Here is a 21,181-nt window from a genome sequence, read left to right as displayed (position 1 = left end):
TCAGTGCCCCACGAGGGGGCTGGCCCGCTACGGTCCTGTTAACTCGCCCCCAAGGCAGCCTCGGTATCTGGTGCCTAACCGTCGCCCCCCCAGAGCCAGAGGCCGGGGGGCAAGGTACTGAGGGTCTGGGGCCGGCTGTTGGTTATCTCTCCCAGCAGCAGCTCAACTACCGGGTAGCTCAAGCTTCAGACCCCTGGGTGGTTTCCACCTAACCCAAGGGTACAAGCTTCAGTTCCGACGCTGGCCCCCAGTCTTCAGCCGGGTTAAGATGACCACCATAAGCTACCTGGCAAAATAAATCGCCCTAAACCAGGAGCTGTCAGTCCTCCTTGGCAAGGGTGCAATCGAGCCTGTGGACTCCATCTCATAGCCCGGGGGCTTCTACTCGACCTACTTCCTGGTAAGGAAGAAAGGCGGTGGACTTCGCCCAATCCTCGATCTGAGGGGACTCAACAATTTCCAAAAGATTTTACCTTTCCAGGTGCTGAGCACAGCGGACGTTCTTCGTACCGTGGCCAGGGGGAATGGTTCACGTCCGTCGACTTGAAGGGTGCTTATTTTCATGTGCCTATTGTGCCTCATCACAGGCAGTTTCTTCGCTTTGCCTTCAGAGGCCGTCATTTCCAGTTCAGGGTGTTCCATTCGGACTCTCCCTCTCCTTAGACGACTGGTTAATCTGTGCACCATCCCGGTTACAGACGATCCAAGACACGGCTCTCCTTCTCTCTCATGTCGCCCGGCTAGGCCTCATGGTGAACATGGAGAATAGTTGTCTGAACCCCTCTCAGAGCCTAACCTTCATTGGGGTGGCTCTGGACACAGGCACTCAACCAGCGAAAGCAGTGTTCTCGCCCCCACTCCTGGTAGACGTGATGCTTTATTCTAGCAGCAGCCGACTGGATAGGCTGTCCTGCTGAAACTTCTTTTTTTTTTCAACCAGGTGAAGGCAGTGCTCTCGCTCCCGCTCCCTCTGCTGGTAACATGGGTGTAGTTACATCTGTTTTGTGTTCGTCGAGTAGGAGCGTTGCTCTACTCTGTCCGTTCAGCAGGTAGCTGGTGAAGGCTGTGTTTTCGCACCCCGCTCCCGCCTACGCTGCATCTGGCATTCGTTATTAACTCAACCAGTGAGCGCGGTGTTCTCTCCCCCGCTCCTGGTAGATGCGCTGCTTCATTCTAGCAGCAGCTGCCTGGCTAAACTGCCTGTTAAATTTCCTTATCTAATCCACCTAGGTGAATGCAGTGCTCACTCCCGCTCTCTCTGCTGGTAACGTGGTGTAGGACATGTACATCCCTCTCTGTGTTCGGCGTGTAGGAGCATTGCTCTACTCTTTACGTTCAGCAGGTAGCTAGTGGAGGCTGTGTTCTTGCACCCGCTCCCGGTTACGCTGCATCTGGAATTCGTTATCAACTCAACCAGTGAAGGCAGTGTTCTCGCCCCCGCTCCTGGTAGGCTTGTTGCTTGATTCTAGCAGGAGCCGCCTGGCTAGGCTGTCCTGTTAAACTTCCTTGTTTAACCCAGCTAGGTGCGGGCCTGTCCATCTGCTGCACAGACTCTGCTGTGGGACGCCTTGGCGTCTCCCCAACAGGACGGACCTCTTGTCTAAGTTGGAGGGTCGGATGTGGCACCCCGACCCCTGCCGCCTCCAGCTGTGGGTCTGGCCACTGGAGGGCCCGACCCACTGCTGAGCGACTGCATAGAGTCTGTCAGGAAGACTATTCTCAAATGCCAGGGCACCATCAACTCGTAGGCAGTATGAAAACAGGTGGAAACTGTTTTGTTTTTTTGACTGGTGCCAAGGGCGAAATGAGGACCCAGTATATTGCTCGATGCTTACGACCCTTGAGTTCCTGTAGTCCATCCTGGATGACGGCCGGTGTTCCGCTACCGTCAGGGTGTATGTGGCTGCTATATCAGCTCAACACACAAGGGCTGACAACAGCAAAGTGGGAGCCATAGGTTGGTATCCCTCTTTTTAAGGGGGAGCTCTGAGGCTTCGCCCCCCCCGAATATCCGAAGGGCCCCTACATGGGACCTGCCCTTGGTGCTGGATGCCCTATGCTCGCCTCCTGTTGAACCTTTGTTACAGGCAGAACAGCTAAGACTGCTTTCCTTCTTGCCATCACCTCAGCAAAGCGTGTAAGCGAGCTTCAGGGCTTGTCCGTGAACAGCTCGTGTCTGAGGTGGAACTCAGATGGCTCAGGTGTCACCTTATGGCCGAACACAGCGTTCCTCCCTAAGGTGCAAGGACATATGTGCTGCGGCCACATGGGCATCCCAGAGCACATTCGCCAGATACTACAGAGTGAATGTTGCCGCCCCTCACCCGCTGGGTGTAGTCCTCCTGCAGAGTCAGCCTAGGCCATCCTTATAGCAGGGGGAGTATTCAGACTTCCTCGTGACTCTGTTGGTATAGGTCATCCAGTGCTAAAGCACCGCCTCTGGCGGTCAGTAAGGATGTAATAGAACGATAGTTACGTATGTAACTACAGTTCTATGAATACTGGATGTGTAAGGGCCGTAGGGCGGTAGGGAATCACCCGGTACTCTATGACCAGTCCCTCTTTACATACAGGGATACAAACCGGGAGCCAGGCATGGGGGGAAGTGGCAGAGACAGTGGGTGAAACTGGTAGGTTTTAGCTTGTTTGGGGAGTTTATATCCAGTGTACTTCGTTTGAATGGACAGCTAGCAAGCATAGACAGAATATTTAGCCAGCATGGATGTAGCATGAATGCTTTGCTTTGTATGTCCGGGGCGGGACATTCATGTGATTGGTTGTTGGTCGCGTTGCTCGCGTTGCTCGCGTTGACTCCCCAAGCTCAAGACACGCCCACCGCCAAGCGGCAATGCACGCCGCCGTGTGTAGGGGCCGTAACATTAACTTTAGCTGCGCTAGCAACGTTCCCCTTGGCTAGCGCAAGCTCACCTTTCCCAGATGCATGGACGGAGGAGATGTGGCGGAGGAAACAAGAGGCATACCCGTGGATAGACTGCAAAGCTGGGAAACTGGACTGCAAAGTTTGTTCATCCATTTCGGATTTATCAGTCTTCAAAACGCAAGGTGCTTATTTGCAATGTAGGCTAGGCCTAATCAGAATAATTTCAAGTCCAGATTCAATGGTGTTTGCATAAGTAGGCTATATTTTTTGTTTTGTTTATTTAATAAGTTAATTTCAGGACAACTTTGGGAATTTTGTTTGCTTGTTATGAGTTTGAGAGAGAGAGCTGCTTACAGTAGTTGCAATACTGTAGCTTATGCAATTTAGGCCTTTAAATTGTTTATAGCTGTATGCTCTCTGCCCTGGCTATCGCACACAAACCTTGAGCCACCTGTCGACCTGCTGCCTCAAAGGTGCCACTATTGCGGTAAGCATGTTGTAACTTCCGGTTGTTGTTGTTGTCATCTCCGGGTATCCCGTGTGCCTGTTCTGTTGCTGATAGCTTATTATCTTAACTTAATCGATCGTTTTAAAACTCTTGATCACGGCAACTGCCTGACGTTGTAATCACACGTTACTACAGCTTAAGCACTCACAACTCTCCTTCTCTTAGCGACTGTAACTCCACAGTTGCCTACACTCTTTTCGGGTTTGCTAACGGTAGCTACTTTAGCTTGATAGCTAGCCATGGCTCTTTCCCCACCCGCGGGTGTTATTTCCTGCTCTTCCTGTCTCATGTTTGGTTACTTCCCTACCTCCTTTACTGGTACCGATACATGTGTTAAATGTAGTATAGTTGTTAGGTTAGAGGCGGGAATCATAGCCATAGAAGCCCGGCTCTGCATCTTAGAAAGTAACTCAGCTACAGTAAAGCCAGGGTTGCCAACTCTCACGCATCTGGCGTGTGACACACGTTTTCACTCTCAATCTCACGCTCTCACGCTGCCCAAACTATTCTCACGCCAAAACAAGAATACCGAAGACTAGAAACGGTTTTGAAAACTGTTGTCACGTAGTGATCGTAATCCCAATAGAACATCTTTGATATGATGTCTTCTGGCCAATCAGAATCAAGATAACGGCGTGGTGTTGTTGCAGGAAGTCCCGACGGAGAATACTTTTGCTGTAGTACATCTCTATATAGGCCTACATCGATGCAACATTACGTGTTGATAGAAATCAACACGTAATGAAATAAGACCCCACAGTTTGATGATTGATAGGTGTGTGGGCTGTCTTTCATTGTAACACACATAACAATGGGGGCTATCCACCCTTATCCACAATGGAAAGTAATTCACACAGGCTCTTCCCTCTTCTCTCTGTGAGAAGCAGCAGGTTCAGCTTTCAGAACAAAGTAACACAAAACTAAAATGGCATTCATTGTTTTAAATATGTCGTGGAGTAATAGATTTATTTATTTTTCTTCTCAAGAGAGTACCAGAATGTGTGCAGGGGTTGGGTTTTCAGCATGTCAACTCTTTCACCTGTGGGGAAATTGCAGGATTGGCTCCAGGTCGCCCTTTTTATTTACTACAAGACAAATGTGCCTTTTTGTTTCATACAGTTCAATTTGGATTGAGACAGGGAAATAATCTAAACCTCACGCGTGGCGTCTCACTGTCAAGGGGGCGATATAGCGTGTATGTAATTACATTGCAAATACTGACTTGAGCCCCACCACTGTATGGGTTAGCCCTAACATAGATTACCCAACAAAAAGACTCCGGAGCCGATAAGTCAATGAATTGCTTATCGCGACAGGCACACAATAAAACAGTGGAAACAAACATGTGTTTGACTTTCATTTGTGCCCTTTATAGTCTGTGTCCAATATTGTGTATTTGTATATATTGTATATCCTATATATATGCTAAGGTCCCGCTACTGACACGATAGCAGTCATTTTGTGCGCATATGTGTAATTAAAGCCATGATATCAAAATCTCACTCCAGCCAGGTACCCAAAGTTGGCAACCCTGGTAAAGCCCATATTAGCCAGTGCGGACCGGCAAAAGGTAGCTCCTCTTAGCCGTCCCCCGGCAACTCCCGAGCAGCAGGGAGACTGGGTGACTGTTCAGAAGGGGCATAACGCAAAACCCGCAGGTCCCCACCAACCTGTTCACGTATCGAACAGATATTCCCCACTCAGCGAGACATCCGCTGAGAAGCCAACTCTGGCTATTGGTAGCTCTATTATGAGACACGTGAATTTAGAGACCGAAGCCTCCACAGTCACATGCATTCCGGGGGCCAGAGCGGGCGACGTTGAGGCACATCTTAAACTGCTGGCTAAAAATAAACGTAAATACAGTAGGATTGTTATTCACGTCGGTGGTAATGATGTTCGTTTACGCCAATCAGAATGCACCAAACTTAATGTGGAATCGGTGTGTAGTTATGCTAAAACAATGTCGGACACCGTAATCTTCTCTGGTCCCCTCCCCGATCTGATCAATGATGACATGTATAGCCGCATGTCATCATTTCAGCGCTGGTTGTCTTGGTGGTGCCCAGCAAACAATGTGGGCTTCGTAAATAATTTGACAGCCTTCTGGGGAAAACCTGGTCTGATTACGAGAGACGGCCTTCATCCTACTTTGGATGGTGCCGATCTCATTTCGGCAAACATTTCAGGGCTTTGTGGACATAATCCATGACAAACTGGAGTTGAGACCAGGAGGCGGAGTCGCAGTCTTACACGCTTCTCTGCGCTCTCTCCTAGGCAGTCATCCATAGTGTTACAACCCGCTCCTGGGCTGCAAACAAAAAGCAGGGAGGCGAGACGAAAGGTAAGAAAATAACAATTTGTTTATTTTCTTATAAACAAATGATATAAACAAATGAAGACGCAGGACCATCCTCAGGTCCCCGAAGCTGGCACGGAGAGAGTGACCAGAGGAGTCCCCCTAAGAACCGGCTGGGCTCCTCCTATATCCTGTTCAATTCCAGGTGTAGCTCATCAACCCCTGAACCTGCGAACCTAAGCACACAAACAAAGAACACACAGAAACAGCTCCCCACGTGGTGTGGAGGAGTCGTCACACTCCCCCCCATAAGAACGGAGTTCTCCTAAGAACACCGTAAGCTACCCAATAACAGTGACATTTCAGAAGCTCGGAGCTCTAGACAATGCATCAGCTACCACGTTATCCGAACCTTTAATGTGGCGAATGTCCAGGCAATAGGCCTGTAGATACAGCATCCACCGCATTAACCTACGATTTGGGCAACAAACGGAGTTCAAGAAAGTGATGGGGTTATGGTCTGTGTACACAACCAGCGGAACACTGGAGCCTACATACACATCAAAATGCTGTAACGCCCAGATGAGCGCGAGGGTTTCCTTTTCGATTACCGAGTAGTTCAACTGAAACGAGTTAAACTTCTTGGAATAGAAACTCACGGGGCGGTCCACCCCACTACCATCAGCTTGGAACAGTACGGCTCCTGTCGCGACATCACTTGCATCCACATGGAGTTGAAAAGGTCGAATCATGCAAGGAGCGGCCAGCACAGGAGGTGAAGACAGAACAGACTTGACATTACCAAAAGCCTGCTGGCACACATCTGACCAAACATACCGGGCCTTCCCTTTCAGCAAATCGGTCAGGGGAGCCACCACAGTTGAAAAGTTCTTACAAAAACTGCGATAATACCCAACTAAACCAAGGAACCGCTGAAGTTCCTTTTTGGTAGTAGGAACTGGGTACTTGGTTATCGCACTTACTTTGGCCTCGACGGCAGACACCGTCCCCTGCCCTACCACTTTTCCGAGGTAAGTGACGGTGGCCTTTGCAAAGTCACACTTTGCCAAGTTCACCGTCAGGCACGCTTCACCCAACCGGTCAAACAGTCTCTTAATATGGGCCAAATGTTCTTCCCACGTTTCGCTATAGATCACAACGTCATCCAAGTACACGGCACAACCTTCCAATCCCGACACCACCCTGTTCATAAGTCGCTGAAATGTGGAGGGAGCATTACGCAGACCAAAACTCATCACATTATAGGAATATAATCCTGAGGGTGTAATAAAAGCAGAGATGTCCTTGGCCCTTTGAGAAAGTGGAACCTGCCAGTAACCCTTTAGGAGGTCAAATTTGCTCACAAACTGCGCAGAACCAACCTGATCAATACAATCCTCCATACGAGGCAGTGGATACGCATCCGGTTTAGTAACCGCGTTAACCTTCCGATAATCTGTGCAAAACCTAGGACTTTTATCAGACTTCTCCACAAGCAGACATGGTGATGCCCAGCTAGAACAAGACGGTTCGGCGATTCCATTTTCGAGCATGTACTTGATTTCTTTGTCCATTATCTGCCGTTTTACCTCAGACACACGATAGAAACGCTGGCGAATGGGATGCGCACCCTCCACATCTATATCGTGCACTACCATGTGTGTTCGGCTAGGTGTATCACTGAACAGACACATATTACTACGAATCAGAGCAGTCAACTCAACCCTTTCTTCTGCCAACAAATGACCCAACAGTGACTCCATATTCTGCAACGTTTCAGTATTTTTCAACCTTCCCCGCAACAAGCTCTCATCAGGCGCTGTAACCCCATCATCTTCACCTCCGAAGACCTGACTCCCCACTGCCGCTGCTGCTGAGAGGGGTCTAGTCTCAACACCATAGTACGACTTCAGTAGGTTTACATGGCAGAGCCGAGTGGCTTTTCTACGCTTCGGCGTGGACAGGAGTACATTTTGGTCAGATACCTGCTCGAGTACTGTGAAAGGGCCAGAAAACTTTGCCTGAAACGGCGAGTTGACCATTGGCAACAAAGCCAGGACCTGATCACCAGGACTAAACGAGCGCTGCTTGGTTCTCCGGTCATACAGACGCTTCATCTTTCCCTGGGCGGACGACAATTTATCCCTGGCCATCTCCGCAGCTGAATACAACCGATGCCGAAACCCGTTTACATAGTCAACAAGTTTCCTAGGGGTTTCTGACGGCGCGACAGCATCGCTCAACAGCGCAAGCGGCCCACGCACCCTGTGCCCAAAAACAAGTTCATTAGGGCTAAACCCTGTACTCTCCTGTACAACTTCTCTTGCCGCTAACATAAGCCAGGGTAGCCCTTCCTCCCAATCCTGATTCATCTCCACACAATAACCCCGTAACAGAGACTTCAGAGTCTGATGGAACCTCTCTAACACTCCTTGGCTCTGTGGGTGATATGCAGAAGACTGCCTATGCTGGACCTTCAACTGCTTCACCACCTGTGCAAAAAGATGTGATGAGAAGTTTGAACCCTGATCGCTCTGAATCACTTTTGGGATTCCAAAGATTGACATGAAACGTGTCAGGGCTTTTACAACTGACCGTGTGGTGATGGACCGCAGCGGGTACGCAGCTGGATACCTTGTGCTTTGACACATCACAGTAAGCAAATAATTGCTACCTGCATTAGAACAAGGTAAAGGCCCCACGCAATCAATAATCAAATACTCAAAAGCTTGCATTACCGCTGGAATGGGAGACAATGGAGCGGATTTCACTTTCTGATTTGGCTTACCCGTCATTTGGCATGTGTGACACGATGTAATATACTGAGACACGTCTTTCCTTAACAGAGGCCAAAGAAAAAAACCGCAAGATGTAATTATAGGTTTTACGGACGCCCAGGTGTCCCGATTGATTATGTGCGGTCCTAAGTACCTCCTCCCGAAATGTTAACGGGACCACAACCTGAAACACTGGCTCACCGATGAAATCCTCCCCATGTGGTAACCATTTCCTGACCAGCAGCTCCCCCTGCAGCAGATAACCACCGGCGGCGCTCTCTCCATCCTCAGTGGAGAGAACCGCCTCAAAGAACCGACCGAGGGAGACGTCAGCCTTCTGTTCTACTCCCAATTCACTGCGGGAGACAGACAACAATGAGTCAGGAACAACCACAAAATCTACATCAATCGCATCCTCCTCAGATTCCTCTTGGATACGGCTCCCAGCCCGTGTCACCGCACAAGCTACAAACACATCAGGAAAACACCTAGCCATCTCATCGGGGTAACCAGTCTCCGGGGGTGAAGATGACACTACCGGAGGTGGAGGACCATCAGCCCACACCCGGCTGCCAGCCAGGCCGTTCCCCAGGATGATATCCACTCCGTCAATCGGCAGTACAGGACGGACCCCCATGACAACCTCCCCCTGTACCAAATCAGAGTTAAGCACAACCAAATGCAGAGGAACAGGCACAACACTCATCCCCATACCTCGCATCAGGACAAAATCCCCAGTCCCAGAGTTGTGTGAAAATGATAACCCTGATGGACCCTGAAGTCGCAACCGCCCCTGTGCGTTAGCACATAATCATCTGCCAGAGCAGCAGCCTCTGCAGCAGTTGTCACCTTACGCTCGCTGATGTAAACCGCAATGTGTCTGGGCACAGAATTTTTAAATTGCTCCAACACCATCAATTCACACAATGCGACATAGGTATCCACCTTCAAGGAGTTACACCACCTACTAAAAGAGGTAACCAGATCCCTGGCAAACTCAACATGTGTCTGCCTGTCAGACATCTCCCAGGACCGAAACCTCTGTCGATAGGCCTCAGGGACCAACTCGTAAGCTTTCAACACAGCCGTTTTGACCATCAGATACACTTTGCTATCCGCCACCGTCAGAGCAGAGTAGGCTTCCTGGGCCCTACCTGTTAGCACACACTGCAGCAATAAGGTGCTATTAACCTCTGACCACTCTCTGCTCTCAGCCACCCGCTCAAACAAGGAGAAAAATGTATCTGGATATCTTTCATCAAATTGGGGCACAACCCGCAGATTACCGGCAACGTCGAATGGAGTAGCTCTACCAGGGAAATTAGAGGCCTGACTTGCAGCCCCAGCAGGTAAACCCAACCTCCGCTCCTCTAACTCAAGCCTTTTAATTTCTACCTGCAACAGCAACAGCTCCTTTCTCTGCTCAAAAGTCAGGTCTGTATCACGGGAGCCAGACGTACTGACACCGTCTCTGCTAGGATCAACCGTATATTTCCCCCCTTTTAAAACCCCCAACTCGAACAGATTTGCCCTAATAATCCCTCTTATGTTCTCCTTCATCCTCTTATCCCCAACATCCAAGCGGAAATGCTCAGCAACACTAATCAGCTGCTCCCGTGAGAAACCCTCCAGTAGCTCCTCTGTAGGCTCTCTCACAAAGTCCTCCACACTCTCCATCAAGCAAACACGGAGTGCACGTTTACGCTACCACACACCCTACACGCTACCGTGGCCCGTCCCTCTAACTGCCTTCAGAAACTAGCTAAACTCCCCGCTAGTCTTCAGGTGCTAATTATGGCGGGTACTTATGCACTTTTCTACCGTAAGCTCGGCGAGGCGACCGGCAAACCGGCAACTCCACCCGCAGCCTCGGCGTGCTCCCGAGCTAATAGCTCTAACCACTTTCACACCGCACTAACAGCTCCCCCTACGACCTTCAAGGAAAACCGTACTATACCTAACAGGGACAGACACCACGGTAACCAACGATCTGCGCTCCCTTCGCTGCCAAACACTCACCCCCCGCAACACTACTGCCAAAACAACCAGCCGCACCCAGCGACAACAGCAGCTGCGCGAAACCCGTCCAGTTGCACACGCTTCTCAGGTCCAAAACAACGAGCCCCCATCTGTTACAACCCGCTCCTGGGCTGCAACAAAAAGCAGGGAGGCGAGACGAAAGGTAAGAAAATAACAATTTGTTTATTTTCTTATAAACAAATGATATAAACAAATGAAGACGCAGGACCATCCTCAGGTCCCCGAAGCTGGCACGGAGAGAGTGACCAGAGGAGTCCCCCTAAGAACCGGCTGGGCTCCTCCTATATCCTGTTCAATTCCAGGTGTAGCTCATCAACCCCTGAACCTGCGAACCTAAGCACACAAACAAAGAACAAACAGAAACAGCTCCCCACGTGGTGTGGAGGAGTCGTCACAATAGGAATCCCGAACCCAATAAAATACCCAATATTAACGGTGTGTGTGTCTGCCCAAGGACAATTTAAGGTAAAACCTAATAGAGGTGTCATACATAATAACCTAATAAAAGTAAATGTAACAACTACTACAGTGCAACAAAACAGGAAGATTAAATGTGGTCTCTTAAACATAAGATCTCTAGCATCTAAAGCAATATTGGTAAATGATTTAATATCAGATTATAATATTGATATATGCTGTCTCACTGAAACTTGGTTGAGACATGAAGAATATGTCAGCCTAAATGAGGCCACTCCACCCAGCCATATCAATACTCATATTGCTCGAGGCACGGGCCGAGGAGGTGGAGTTGCAGCAATCTTTGACTCAAGTTTACTTATCAATACTAAACCAAAATTAAATTATACCTCCTTTGAAAGCCTCGTTTTTAGTCTTACGCATCCGACCTGGAAAACTTTGCAGCCAATCTTATTTGTTACAGTGTATCGTGCACCAGAATTCTCTGAGTTTTTATCAACTTTGGTTCTTAAAACAGATAAAGTAATTAACGTAGGTGACTTTAATATTCATGTTGACGATGATAAAAATAGCCTTACTGTTGCATTTAACTCTATATTAGATTATGTTGGTTTCTGTCAGAGTGTAAATAAACCAACCCACTGCTATAATCATACTCTCGACCTTGTTCTGACTTATGGTATTGAAATTGAGCAACTATTAGTCGAACCGCATAATCCTGCAATCCGACCATTTCTTAGTAACCTTTGAAGTACTATTACGAGACTACAACGCATTAGTCAAAAGCTCCTGCAGCAGAAACCTATCTGTTAGTGCAATAGCCAAATTTAAGGAAGAGATTCCACCAATACTTAACTCGATAGAATGTCTGCATGTAAGGGTGAAACTTATACAAAATGTACACCAGACCAAATTGATCATGTTGTTGTACAGATGCGCTGCGAATACAATTAGACTCTGTTGCTCCTTTGAAAAAGAAGAAAATAAAACAACAAATATTAGCTCCATGGCATAATGCCGAAACCCGCAAAATAAAGCAAAAGTCTAGACAACTTGAAAGGATATGGCGTTCCACTAAACTTGAAGAATCTCGTTTAATTTGGCATATTACTCTCAATGAATATAAGAAAGCACTGCGTAAAGCGAGAGCAGCCTACTACTCTTCATTAATAGATGAGAATAAGAATAATGCAAGATTTCTTTTCAGCACTGTAGCCAGGCTGACAGAGAGCCACAGCTCGATTGAGCCTTCTATTCCCATAGCACTCAGTAGCAATGATTTTATGTGCTTTTTTAACGATAAAAGTGTTACTCTTAGAAACAAAATTAATGACCTCTTGCCTTTGACCAGTATAGTGTTATCAACAGCTCCCGGAAACGTAAGTTCTAATATTACACTAGATAGTAAACTAGAATGCTTTTCAGCCATTAACCTTGAACAATTAAATTCAATGATTCTCTCTTCTAAACCATCAACGTGCATGTTAGACCCAATTCCAACTAAGCTGTTGAAGGAAGTTTTTCCATTAATTAGCACTTCTTTATTAAATATTATTATATCATTCAAAGTAGCAGTGATAAAACCGCTTCTTAAAAAGCACAACCTCGATCCAGAGGTTTTAGCCAACTATAGACCTATTTCTAATCTTCCGTTCCTCTCAAAGATTCTTGAGAAAGCGGTCGCAAAACAGTTGTGTGATTACTTAAAAAACAATGATTTATTTGAAGATTGTCAGTCTGGCTTTAGAACACATCATAGCACAGAGACAGCTCTGGTTAAAGTCACAAATGACATTCTAATAGCCTCTGACAAGGGACTTGTCTCTATTCTTGTTTTGCTCTATCTCAGTGCTGCATTTTATACTATCGACCATGATATCCTATTGCAAAGACTAGAGCACATAGTTGGCATACAGGGAACTGCTTTAGGCTGGTTTAGGTCCTATCTATCTGAACGCTCTCAGTTTGTACGTGTTAACGATGAATCTTCCACGCAAACCAAAGTTAGCCATGGAGTGCCACAGGGTTCAGTGCTCGGACCTATTTTGTTCACATTATATATGCTTCCGTTAGGCAATATTATAAGGAATCATTCTGTAAACTTTCATTGTTATGCGGATGATACTCAACTATATTTATCAATCAAGCCTGATGAAATTAATCATCTAAATAAAATTCAAGACTGCCTTAAAGGTGGGGTAGGTAAGTTTGAGAAACCGGCTCGAGATACACTTTTTGTTATATTCCATGGAATGCTCTTAACATCCGATAGAAATGAATATCTTAAGTGCTTTGACAAAAAATCCATAAAAAATGTAATCTGTGGAAGCCGTAGTACTGTAAAAAGTACAACTTGCCGCCTTGTCTGTCAGCCTTCCATCTCGTGCACGCACAAATGTATCTCGTGCCCTCATTGGGCGTGCCGTCATTGGGCGTGCATTGCAGCAGTACTTCAATGACTCGCCAGCAACAGGCGGCCACTTTCACCAGTCTGCTGACGTCATGTGCACGTTCATGTGTGTTGGAGGAGGTGCTCTGTAAGGAAGTCTGATGGAAGGGGCGGATTCTTTTCGGCTGTGTACTTTCAAATTTTAGTGCACTCGAGCCGGTTTCTGAAACTTACCTACCCCACCTTTAAGGACTTAAAAACGTGGATGACCTTAAACTTTTTGATGTTAAACACGCCCAAAACTGAAGTTATTGTACTTGGCCCGAAGAATCTACGAAACAAATTATCTAAAGATATACTAACTATGGATGGCATTAATTTGGCCTCCAGTGAGACTGTAAGGAATCTTGGTGTTATATTTGATCAGGATTTATCCTTTAACGCCCACATAAAATCAATTTCAAGGACCGCCTACTCCCATCTACGTAACATTGCAAAAATCAGGCATATCTTGCCTCAAAACGATGCAGAGAAACTAGTCCATGCATTTGTTACTTCTAGGCTGGATTATTGTAACTCTTTATTATCAGAGAGTACCAAGAAGTCAGTCAAGTCGCTTCAGCTGATTCAAAATGCTGCGGCTCGTGTACTAACCAGAGTTAGGAAAAGGGACCACATTACTCCTGTTCTGGCTGCCTTACACTGGCTCCCTATAGAACACAGGATATCGTTTAAAATTCTTCTTCTTGCCTACAAAGCCCTTAATGGGCAGGCGCCATCTTACCTTAAATAACTCATTATACCCTACTGTCCTACTAGGGCATTGCGTTCCAATAATGCAGGGTTGTTGGTTGTTCCTAGAGTCTCTAAAAGTACAATGGGAGCCAGAGCCTTTTCTTATCAAACTCCACATTTGTGGAATCAGCTTCCAGTTTGTGTTCGGGCGGCAGACACCCTATCCGTTTTTAAGAGTGCGCTTAAGACCTTCCTTTTTGATAAAGCTTATAGTTAGGGCTGATTAGATTCAGCCCCTAGTTTTGCTGATATAGGCTTAGTTCGTCGGGGGACATCTTACTTCTTCCTTCTCGCTGTCTATACCTGTGTACTCTCATGTTCCGATTGACCCAGCTTCCCCAAATGTCCTTCTTTTTGGTGTCTATATACGCCGGGATCCGGAGTCATGGATGATCCTGCGGTCCTGTGTCCTGGATCGCGAGCCCTGGATCGCGAGTCGTGGCTGTGGTCCTGGATCATCGGTCCTGGATGGATATCCTTGTGGATTCATCTTCCTATTATACACACATGCATTTCCTAACATTTGGACTACCTATGTTGCAAATGTATTATCTTTTCAATTTACACACGGCATCTATTGCACGTCTGTCCGTCCTGGGAGAGGGATCCCTCCTCTGTTGCTCTCCCTGAGGTTTCTCCCGTTTTCCTCTTTAAACTGTGGGTTTTCTCGGGAAGTTTTTCCTTGTACGATGTGAGGGTCTAAGGACAGAGGGTTTCGTATTGCCATACTGATATTCTGTACAAACTGTGAAGACCACTGAGACAAATGTAACATTTGTGATATTGGGCTATATAAATAAACATTGATTGATTGATTGATTGATTGATTGATTGATTGATTGATTGATTGATTGATTGATTGATTGATTGATTGATTGATTGATATATATGTAACTTATGTGCCAGTGTGTCCATGGTTTTGAGTCTGTGTGTGTGTTGAGCGCAACACCGTCTGCTTTTTGCAGTACAGTAACTAAAGTAGGACTAAGCATACCGGTAGTTTCTGTAGTAAAAAAATCCACACTACACCACTGGTTAATATGGAACAGGAAAGTGAAAGGGGTTTTGTAGCGAGGAAAGCCTGATAAAGCGAGGAAAAAAGCATGAACACTGAAGGTGGAAGTTCTGAAGCTTAAGATAAAAGAAACAAAAAAGGGCTTTGAAGGTAAAGGAAGAGAGATACAGTTATTCAAAGTGTTGCCTCAAGCCTTGGAGTCTGAAAGAGATTCACCGGATTCAGCATTTCAACTTCAGGGATGACCACTAACACGTGTTGTGACTGACAGCAATTCAAGATAAAAAAACAGTAAACTGTTCATTTTTTCCACTAGAGTGTACAGTAGTGTATATATTCAGGATGATAAGCTATATTAATATGTTCATGTGATTGTTTTCATTTTTTTTCCAACTGCAAGAATTTAAGAGGGAACACATAAGCAAGGAAAACATTCTTCAAACTTAAAAACTGAATCTGACCACAGACCAGCCACTCGGAACATTGGCTCCAGTCTGCAAATACTTTGAAATGCTTGATGAGCTTAGACCAAAGTGAACATTTATGTGTATTTCGTTGTGTCTCTCAGGTTTCTGTTTGTGTAGAGACAATCATACATAAAAAGAGCTGCTCTGGTTATTGCTTTATTCTCTATGGATAAGAGATATTTCACAGTAACTTGCTTTATTTTTGTTGCTTGTTTATTCAACATTACTGGAAAAGAAAACTATGAATGCAGATCCATAGAGGGAAGATTCCTCTATTCATACCAGGGAACAACAGTTACCTTGGAAACAGAAACTAATCAGTCTGACAAAAAATGGAATCCAAATGCAATAACATAGCACATGTTCAAGTTGAGGTATGATCATATTTAATGCAACTACATACAGCAATACCTGTGCCTCTGCTTACGTTATCAGTATCAATGAGTCATTTCTATTCATATTTTTTTATTGCAAAAGAAAAGAAAACCAAAATATATTGAAATGAAAACACTTTTAATCACAAATACAATATTGAGGGTTGCTATGCTATGGAAATGTTCAGCATTTTAGCTTCTTTCTGCTCAGTGTTTTGGTCTTATGCCTTGTACATTTACAGTTTTCATCAACCTTATTTTTCCAAAAATCTTTGGTATAAGGTTATGCCAGATATACTGAATGCAAGACAATATTTCTATTGTTTTTGTAATAAGATGTATTTAATCCTTTAGATGCATTAGGCTACATTTAGACAGCAGGCAAATCCCATTTATTTCTCAAATTAGATCTTTAAGGCACACTGTTCTTGCAAGATCAGATTTTAGGTTTAGACTTCACACGCCTGAATGGTTGTGGTGATTAATATAGATATATACATCAGTGACTACGCAGGTTATGCAGTGAAACCATTTGAATTTCAATTACGGGAGTGTCCGTACTGATGCATCTTTAGAAATTGGATTCAAATTTATTTTTAAACCACCTCCAAATGTGGAAATCATCCAATTTGCAAAAATCACATTATCTAATTTACAACATTAGTTCATTTGAACAACACATTCAGACAAAAATATGAAAAGGTAATGAATCGACCAGATAGCATCACATTAAGATGTTATGAAGCATTGCGAAATCCCAACAAGGCACTCATTTAAACCCTCTTCACATTTGCGTCACACGAGGTGAATACAGGGCTGGTGCTGATGATATCTTCAATGAATAAGGCCCATTATGCTCAAAGAGAGATACTTTAGAGCAGGGGTTTTCAAAGTGTGGGAAGGTGAGCCTCCCCTCAGAGAACATAAGAACAGCCGCGCCCCCCTCCCAATTATTATTGCTATTATTATTGTTGTATAACTGTGGGTTTTCTCTGGAAGTGTTTCCTTGTACGATGTGAGGGTCTAAGGACAGAGGGTGTCGTATTGTCATACTGATATTCTGTACACACTGTGAAGACCACTGAGACAAATGTAACATTTGTGATATTGGGCTATATAAATAAACATTGATTGATTGATTGATTGATTGATTGATTGATTGATTGATTGATTGATTGATTGATTGATTGATTGATTGATTGTTGTTGTTGCTATAATGCAGGGGTATTCAATTGCATTTCAAAGAGGTCCAGTCAGAGAAAATGTCATTAAATGCTCTGTTTTCGCTGTCTACCTTTCTCTTTTTTGAGAACGCCATTTGAAATCACTCACTGACTGCACCGATTTGATTCGCTGAGTAGCGTCACCTCCTAAAAACATTAAACAATACTTTTTTGAAACCTTTTTATCTTTATGTTTTAAACCTTTTTTAAAAACCTTTTTATCTTTATGTTTTAAACCTTTTTTAAAAACCTTTTCAACATTGTGGATAAATCCTTACATGTTCCCGGCAACACACTGAACGTCAACTTTGCCTCCTTATTACACTCACCCCTACTTTAGTGGGAACGATGGATCTGCGTCTTTGATGCGCATAGGCGGATGATGCGGGGATCAGAGTCCTGCATTGGGTCGATACCCGATGGGTGACTCGCAAAAAAAGTGATTCGGGGTTGGTATTTTTTCAAACATCTTTTTTCGGGTTCGGTTCTGGGTAAAACAAATAAGATGCGGGTCGGGTCGCGGGTGTTGCATAATAAATATATATAAATAATAATAATTTAATTTAATGTTTAAAGATTCCTCAGACCTCTCCCAACCTGGTCTCACCAGAATGCGTGACTCCACCACGACTCCTTAACAGGGCAGTGCGTGGTGGAGTCACGAACTCTGCTACATTTACATGTCTGCACCACGCAAACCAGCCTAATGTAAAGTGAATGAGGCTCCTTTGTCGTGGTGCACACAGGCATTTCTACAACGTCCAGCAGTGAGCTTTTATTCTATAACACGTTTTTAAAATCTACTTTATAGCTTGTAGTAACTCACGGGAGGCTTCTTTTATTTTATTTGTATTCATAATAATTTTTATTTTTCGTCAGAATGTATTATGGTGCATTAGTTACGAATTTTTGTTCTCAAAAAACAGTGCATTGTGTGTAATACAACTGTGATTTTTTATTAAATTCATTTTTAAGGAAGGCCAGAGCTTCAGCTGTGTAAAATAGATTGTTCCCTTTAGTTAACGTTTTTTAAAAGATAATTAGGGCCCAAGCACGGAGCGCGAGGACCCAACGGCGTCCTAGCACAAAGTGCGAGGAACCTATTGGTATTGGTGGTATTATTCTTATTATTCCATTTCGGTATCCTGTTTTTGAGGGCTTTAGGATGCTTCAAAAGTTATATAATTTGGCACAGATTCCAGGATCGGTGAAAAATTCAATATTAGCATACTAATATAATAGCACACGAAACACAATTAAAAATGTTTCCGATTTAATTCAATTTCCTGCCTTTCTACAAATATATTAGGGACTATGGTGTTAAAAAATCCAAGAAAAATGTGTAGTGTAGGGTTGGGAGGGTTACTTTGTAAATGTAATCAGTTACTGATTAATGAATACAGTAAAACTCCTGTCTCCTGTACACCAAAACATACCCATCACAGTATGTTTTGGTGTACAGGAGACACCAAAAGCAAAAGGAAACTGAACGTGTTTTACTGTTTTAATGGCTTATCAAGAGCAAAACTGAAACATAACATCTGAAACGATGTAACAATAATACACTTTTTGGGGATGCAGCTTGGGATGTGAGGAGTGAGGGACACGGCTTAGAACGGGCGTGTCGCCTTCTGTCCTGCCAGTGTTGGCAGGACATGAATTAAAATGTCGAACTCGGACTTCATTTTAAGGACATTTCAGCCAGGGGTGTAGAGCTATATTTGTTTAAGCCTATTGTATGATAACTGTGTGATTACTATTTATTTTGAAATGCATATATGCCACCCATTTAAACCGCTCTTCCCGTCAAGAATTGGAATTTGAATAGAATTTAGTTTTAGTTTCTGGATCTCACGGAGAACACTGTCCCGCTTCATTGTAGGATTTCTGCCTTGTCTCCACTTTATAAATAATTAGATAGACTACCTTACCATTAGGCTACTGCGCTCATAAAGAATGATAAGAATAATGCCGGCGTGATCAGATCACATGACCTGTTCAAGCCGGTGCCGCATAAAAACAACAGTCTGGACAAGTACTGACTTGAAACTATATGCCAGTCTTTGAGTCCATCTGGTGCTGCATCATTGCGTCATCGTTTGCGTCATGACGTAACCGTTTGCGTGCCTGCTTCATAAAGCCAAACCGCTGCGGAAACCCCTCACAGCTGACACCGACAACAACAACAATGGCCGATTGTGCTCCAGCTTCCTCTGTACCTCTTCAGAAGACCAGATTCCCAGTAGGTAGCTGGTCTCTTTAGTGGGCCACTGCTGCTTGTTAAGTTTCTCCATCGTTGTGTACAAACTGGATAAAACGCCGGCTTTTTGTTGTTGTTCAGGAGTTGATCCCGCCCCCTGCCCCCGCATCGACGTAAGCGTGACGTATGTGGTGCTTTTGCTCTGGCCAAGACAATTTTTTGGTGCTTGAAACGAACCGGATTCCGGAGCTAAGAGGCTGCTCCGCTGCGGTGTGAACAGGAAAACCAGGTGCTTTTCAAGCTCCAGCTCCGAACCAGCCCTGAAACACCGTTGGTGTGAATGAGGCATCAGTTTCATGCAAAAAGACCCAGTAAACACGGAGATACGACGATATAAAGTTAATACAAATATATTTCAAAAGTATGAAAAATGGAAGCACATATATTTTAATATCTTCGCCGTATTTTATCATTTTATGTGATTAGTACGTTTATTTAAGGTAACTAGGTAGAAGCCCTTTTTGATCAGTAACAAATTTAGCAGTTGAAAATAAAAGTCAACTGAGTGTGACTTGCAATGACAGTGTTGTGTTTTTATTTTATGAACCTTTTACATTAAACATTGTTGTTGAATTTATAAATATTATTATGAATATGGATAAATGCTAGGCTATTTATTATAAACGTTAGTCCTTAACATCTATCACTGTGTATATCACCATTCTTTAATTACATGTTTGATACGTTTCTATGAAATAAGAAATTAATAAAACTAAAGTGTAATTATCATATATTATAATGTATTGTATTATTAAGTAATATCACACATTAACCCAATTATAGCAGATGCCACATTGAATGGATGAACACTTTATGCATCAATAATTACAGCGGAGTATTTCTAAATACAAGTTGTAAAAATACTTAATGATTAATTTTACTTTCAGATGATAATACTTTTCAGGGTTAGGGTTAGGTCCGGTCTGACAGCGCTTAGCTCTCTGCTGCAGAGAGGAAGAGAAGATCACTGTTCTAAACAAAGTAAAAAATCGTACATCCAAACTGAATATCCATCCATCCATCCATCCATCTTCTCCCGCTTATCCGTGGTCGGGTCGCGGGGGTAGCAGTTCCAGCTGAGAGCCCCAAACTTTCTTTTCCCTGGCGACATCAACCAGCTCTGACTGGGGGATCCCAAGGCGCTCCCAGGCCAGCGAAGAGATATAATCCCTCCACCTGGTCCTAGGTCTACCCCTTGGTCTCTTCCCAGCTGGACGTGCCTGGAACACCTCCCTAGGGAGGCGCCCAGGTGGCATCCTAACTAGGTGCCCGAACCACCTCAACTGGCTCCTTTCGAGGTGAAGGAGGAGCGGCTCAACTCCGAGTCCCTCCCTGATGACCGAACTTCTCACCTTATCCCTAAGGGAGACACCAGCCACCCTGCGGAGAAAACCCATCTCGGCCGCTTGTATCCGCGATCTCGTTCTTTCGGTCATGACCCATCCTTCATGACCATAGGTGAGGGTAGGAACGAAAATGGCCCGGTAGACAGAGAGCTTTGCCTTCTGGCTCAGCTCCCTTTTCGTCACAACGGTGCGGTAAAGCGACTGCAATACCGCTCCCGCTGCTCCGATTCTCCGGCCCATCTACTTGAACTCCTTCACTTGGGGTAAGGACTCATTCCCTACTTGGAGTGGACAGTCCATCGGTTTCCTGCTGAGAACCATGGCCTCAGATTTGGAGGGGCTGATCCTCATCCCAGCCGCTTCACACTCGGTTGCGAACCGATCCAGTGA

The sequence above is a fragment of the Pseudochaenichthys georgianus genome, chromosome 1 (genome assembly GCF_902827115.2).
Source record: "Pseudochaenichthys georgianus chromosome 1, fPseGeo1.2, whole genome shotgun sequence".
Taxonomy (NCBI): Eukaryota; Metazoa; Chordata; class Actinopteri; order Perciformes; family Channichthyidae; genus Pseudochaenichthys; species Pseudochaenichthys georgianus.
Note: the sequence above shows the minus strand (reverse complement) of the source record.